This window comes from Theropithecus gelada, chromosome 11 (assembly GCF_003255815.1).
Source record: "Theropithecus gelada isolate Dixy chromosome 11, Tgel_1.0, whole genome shotgun sequence".
NCBI lineage: Eukaryota > Metazoa > Chordata > Mammalia > Primates > Cercopithecidae > Theropithecus > Theropithecus gelada.
In genome coordinates this window covers 59,433,837-59,439,844 of record NC_037679.1, presented here as the reverse complement: position 1 = coordinate 59,439,844, position 6,008 = coordinate 59,433,837, and positions in this window count along the sequence as shown.

Below are 6,008 nucleotides of genomic sequence, written 5' to 3'. Positions count from 1 at the left end.
GCCGGAAGTCGGAGGTGCTAAGCAGCACAGACCGTTAGGGAGTGTCCGCTGTGCTTCCAAACTTAACCAGTTTATGTGGTGGCGAGATTTGACTGCTAAGTGCTTTCTCGCTCATTTCGTATTTGTTTTTAACTGCGCAGATTGATTTGCGCAACTTTTTTCTAATCCTGTAGAGAACCGGCTGCGTGCCGTGTGTGTGTGCATGTGTGTGTATATGTGTGTGTCTTCCGATAGCATTCTTCAGACGGTGACATTCTTTGAAGAAAAAAGTGCAAAACCATACGCAGCAAGAAGGTCTATCGACTGCCTTGCTCTTGGACTCACATTCATACCGTCCTCTTCCCCATTCCACTTGCTCTTCAGGACGCAGCTGAGTCTTTCTCATCCAAAAATGGCTTTTGGACCGGACGCGGTGGCTCACGCCTGTAATCCCAGCACTTTAGGAGACCGAGGCAAGCAGATCACTTGAGGTCAGGAGCTCGAGACCAGCCTGACCAACACGGCGAAACCCCGTCTCTATTAAAAATACAAAAAGTAGCGGGGCGAGGTGGCAGGTGCCTGTAATCCCAAGTACTCGGGAGGCTGAGGCAGGAGAATTGCTTGAACCCGGGAGGCGGAGGTTGCAGTGAGCCGAGATGGCTCCACTACATTCCAGCCTGGGCGACAGAGCGAGACTCCTGCAGTGCGGGGACTTGGCAGGTGCGGGAGGCAGGACCTGGCCTCCGGGGCGCCGCGGGGGCAACGGCCAGCGGGCGGGGGCAACGGCCAGCGGGCGAGGACAACTGCCAGCGGGCTTGGAGGGGCCAGGAGGCGACTGCAAGTCCCAGGCCACTTTGAGCGCCTGCAGGAGGAGCGGGGTGGCGGGGAGGGGGCGCCTCGGGGGCAGGGAGCGCAGCAGTGGCAGCGCGAAGGCGCGGGGGCCCGGGCACCTATGGTTGGCGCGCAGGCAGCGATACCGGGGCCGGAGCCCGGCCAGAGGAGGGCAGCGACGGCAAGGGGGAGGCCGAAGAGCCCGGGGCGGGTCCCGCGCGGGAACCAGCGTGACTGAGCGGCTACCGCAGCCGCCGGTTAGTGTAGGACGCGCGCCGCTGCTGCCTCTGCTACTTCAAGAACCCCCACCACCCGCTGCCCCTCGGCCACCTGGACATAGCGGAAGCCTGCTTCAGCTACCAGGGCGCCGACGAGGCGGTGGAGCAGCCTGCGCACTTCCAGTTGCACAGCGCGGGAGTCGCCAAGGTGCTTGAGGTAGGACCGCGCGCCCTGCAACCGCCTGGGCGCTTCTGTCGGCGCCCCCTGCCTCGCCTGCGGGCCTGCCCCATCCACCCTCGTTTCTCCAAGGCCTCCTCGCACCCTGCCCACGTCGGCCTGCCTTTCCCCACTTCTCCACATCCCGTCCATGGTCCTATCTCCTCCCCTCCACCTGGGTTTAGGCCAGTGTGGCTGGGGCTACCCAGCCCTGTCTCCTTCTTCCGACACTTTGACCCATTATCTCCCTCTGCGCCTTCCCTCTGGCCCCTCTCTAGTGTCCTCTCACCCCTAGCATCCCATGGATGTCCAGTGCAGCCCGCCCAAGCATTCATAACCGTAGGTTTCTGTCCCCGGGGCCTCCTTTAGAACTCTGCTAGGACCTTGATACATCAGTTAACCGCTCTGCGCTTCAGCCTCCTCTAAAATGGGGTAGCAGTAGTATCTATATCATGGGGTGTTGAGATTAAACTAATTATACTCTAAACTGCTCAGTAAATATTAGTACATTTATTTTATTTTTATTTATTTGTTCTTTTTGCGATAGGATCTCGCTCTGTTGCCCAGACTGGAGTGCAGTGGTGTGATCTCAGCTAACTGCAGCCTCGATGCCTGAGCTCAAGTGATCCTCCCACCTCAGCCTCCCAAGTAGTTGGGACCACAGGTGCGGGCCCATGCCTGGCTAATTAAAAAAAAAAAAATTGTGTGTGTGGAGATGGGGGTGTCTTGCTATGTTGCTCAGGCTAGTTTCGAGCTCCTGAACTCAAACCATCCTCCCCACCCAGCTTCCCAGGATTCCAGACGTGAGCCACAGTGCATTTAGCACTATAGACAAAAAGAGTCAGAAATGGCAGGGCCCTTAGAGATATTCCACTACATTTCCTCCCAGAGTGTGCAGGGCTGCTCCAGCTAAGGTCACACAGCCAGTAAGTGGCAGAGCCTTTTTTCTTGCTCCTTGTTTTGTCCAGAAGAGGTGGGAGGAGGTCACTTCAGCCAGTTAGGCCTTGCTCCTTTGAGGTTCTTTTAATCCTCCAGCGAAGAGACATCATGGGAAAAATAATGTAGAAGCGAGAGAGTAGAGTCAGGAGTCCTGGTGCTGAGAGGCCTCCCCTTTCCTTGGGAGTCCTTAGTGGGCTAGACTCTGTCACCTCCTAGGGGTCCACCTGCTTCGAGCACCTGGAGGGATCTGGGCCCAGGTCTGGAGTCCAGTATCCTTTCTCCAGGCTGTGCTCCCTGCCTGGTTCCGGTGAACCTCTATCTTCACTCTCACTCTTCTGCATGGCAGGCTCGGCTTTCTCTAGGGCAGCAGGTTTGGGCTGGGATGTGTGAAAGCACTCACTCTCAAAGCTGGCCACGTGGAGAGCAGAGTAGGCAGGCTCTTGGCCTTGTGAGCACAGGACTGTTCCTCCAACCTCCAGAGCTGCTAACAGCTGGAGCTGCCCCCGGAGATGTTCTCAGAGCTTTGTCGACTCAGCTTTTGCCAATTCAAGCAGGATCTGATTCCCATGTTCTCTCGGGCTCCTCTGTCCTGTCTGTAAGTGGGCGCAGACAGCCTATTTCCCTGAAGGAAGCCAACTAGGTTTGCAGTCCTAGTCAGGCTTACTTTGCGCCTGTATAAACTTGGGAATGACCCCAGTGGAGGACCTTTGCCAAAGGTAGAGGCTCTTCCTCAGTGTATACACGGACTGTTCCCATGTCAGGTGAATTTCCTATGGGATGTTTGTTAACAAAGAAAATAGAGTGTCATGTTTCAGATTTTTCTCAGATGACTGTAGAGCCCTATATCAATTTTTTCGTTAAAAATAAAATCTGAATCTACATAAATGGGGTTACAAGGCATATTGTCAAGAGGATGGCTTTAGACTTGGATGGACTTGAACTTGAAGCAGGAGTCTGCTGCTTACACGTATTGGACAAGTTTCACCACGTCCCAGTTCGTCTTTGGTCTAATGGGAATCTCACCTTCCTCATTAGTGGTTGTGAGGATTCTGGAGAATGTTATGGAAATGGCTGGCACATTTTCCATAGTGGTATGGAAAATAGTAGGCACTACATGGCATATAAAACATCAAGCGGTGTCTTTGGCCAAATATGTGGTATATTCATATAATGGAATATTCTGTGGTAGTAAACAGGAACTAGAGCTATAGGTGTCAATGTGGATTACTCTCACAAACATAAAATAGAGCAAGAAATAAGTTACAGACTGATTCTGTTCAGAATGATACCATTTATAGAGAGGTTAAGAAGATCATGTAAAATAGTGCTACAGATCATATTATATACTGTGTCAGGAGGGGAAGAGATGCAAGGGGGTGATGAGCTCTGCTTTCTAGGTGGTGGTTGCCTCTGATGGGAAGAGGAGGGATGTGATTGGGAATGGCTGCCTTGGGGCTGGTGCCTTGTGGCTTCCACTGTTGTTTTGCAGTGTTTTATTTCTTGGACTGGGTGGTAGGTGTATCAGTGTTGGTTGTATTATGCTATCCATCTTTTTTTTTTTTTTTTTTTTTTTTTTTTCTTTTTGAGACAGGGTTTTGCTCTTGCTGCCTAGACTGGAGTGTAATAGCATGATCTCGGCTCACTGCAACCTCTGCCTCCTGGGTTCAAATGATTCTCCTGCCTCAGCTTCCCAAGTAGCTGGGATTACAGGCGTGCGCCATCACGCCTGGCTAATGTATCTTTAGTAGACACGGGGTTTCACCATGGTGATCAGGCTGGTCTCAAACTGCTGACCTTTGGTGATCCACCCGCCTCGGCCTCCCAAAGTGCTCGGATTACAGGCATGAGCCACTGTGCCTGGCCGCTATCCATCTTTTTGTAGGTTCAGAATGTTTCTTTTTTTTTAAGAAAAGGAAATGTTTTCCTTTGGGTTGCTGACGATGGAGGAATATTTGACATGTAAAATTAAATTGGTCACAGAATAAGATAGTACCTAAGGCCTCGAGTGTTGGCTATATGCAACAGTGGAAATGGAAACACAGGCAAGGCTTTCCAAAAGAAGGGAGCAGGGCTTTAGAGTAGAGGTGTTTTTTGTTTGTTTGTTTGTTTTGAGACATTGTTTCGCTCCTGTTGCCCAGAGCTAGAGTGCAATGGTGTGATCTCAGTTCACCGCAACCTCTGTCTCCCAGGTTCAAGCAATTCTCCTGCCTCAGCCTCCCGAGTAGCTGGGATTACAGGTGTGCACCACCATGCCCCGCTAATTTTTGTACATTTAGTAGAGATGGGGTTTCTCCATGTTGGTCAGGCTGGTCTCAAACTCCCAACCTCAGGTGATCTGCATGCCTTGGCCTCCCAAAGTGCTGGGATTACAGACATGAGCCATTGTGCCCGGCCAGGGGTCTGTTTTAAGAAAGATAAATTTTGTTGTACCATTACTTCTTTTGAGCTCTAGGAGTAAAAACTTCATGGTGGTAAATACCACCATAAAGTGGAAATTACCGATTTATCTTCCTTTTCGTCTTTCAGATCCAAGAACAGATTCCCATAAGCCTTAATGTTTCACTTTAGGGCTGCCCAGCCATAGAGGAGACCCTGATTTCTAAGGATTTTTAAGTTAGGATTTTAAGTTAGGATTTAGCCCTGCTTAGACTTCAGCTGAGCTGAAGTCTTTTCGAATACCATTTGAATTTTTTTTACAAATACCATTTTTATAAATACCATTTATTTTCACATAGGGTTAAAAAGTAAAGAAAAATCAGCAGTTTTATTTTTCTATTATTATACATTTTTCTTATTTTGAAGCATCTTTGAGCCTTCTCTGGAGAAGCTGTGGTTTTGTTGGGCTTTTCCAAAATGTTTTACTATGTGAGTCTTAATGAAAGCTGATACAAGAATTTCTTGGTAAACTCCTCTATTCCGAAACTTAGGGATCTGATCTGGTGTCTTCTTTTACAGATGAGGTAATAGAGGCTAGAAAGGGTATGTAATTTTGCTGATGTCATGAAGCTAGACTCACACCCTCCAGGAACAGTGAATGTCCAAATCGTGGAGTATCTAGTTGTATTGTCTGGTCTGACAAATCTACTTTTTTTGACTTTGGATATTAATTGTCTTGGATCAGATAAGGTATAGTAGTCTTTCCTTTTACTGTGTTTGATAGCTGTCCGTTTTGGACAGTGAGTATCACCAGGAACATTTTACTGCCCAGTTCTTAACCAGCATGCATAGTACCTTTTACTGGATGTATCTGGAAACTGTTGTAAGGGCCTAGCAGAGACCTAACAGAGATGCTTCCTGTATGTGTCTCTCTCTCTGTGTAAGGGTACTGGAGGCTTCTCATGGAGCTTTACTGGAATCTGAGGCACTTAGGGGAAGGACAGCCAGCATGTGATTGACTGAGAGTGAAGCTTAAACAGCCTTGCTCTTCCAGATGTCTGCAGTCTTTGGAGCAAGAGAGTGTCATCAGTCAGCCAGCAAATGATTTCTTCCCTCTGCTCCCTTCTTGTAGGTGCTTGGTGCTCAAATGGACATGTGTGTTGGTTTCCGAGCCACATGTAACTGAATAGTTATGTACACCTATTCTTAACCCACTTTTGTGGGAATGCACATTCCCTGTTGTTGAAATTGCTGTTAATGACAAACATTTATTGGCTTGTTAATCAGAGTGTGTTCAGTACAAAATAGATGTGGTGAACCAGCCTTCTTTGCTGTATGATTCTCTTAAGCTGTTCTACCCTGGGGCATCTGCTCAGTCTTGAAGCATTATTTAACTCTAAGTTATGGGGACTTAACTTTTCAAGGCTTTCCCATTAGGAAGTTCCTTC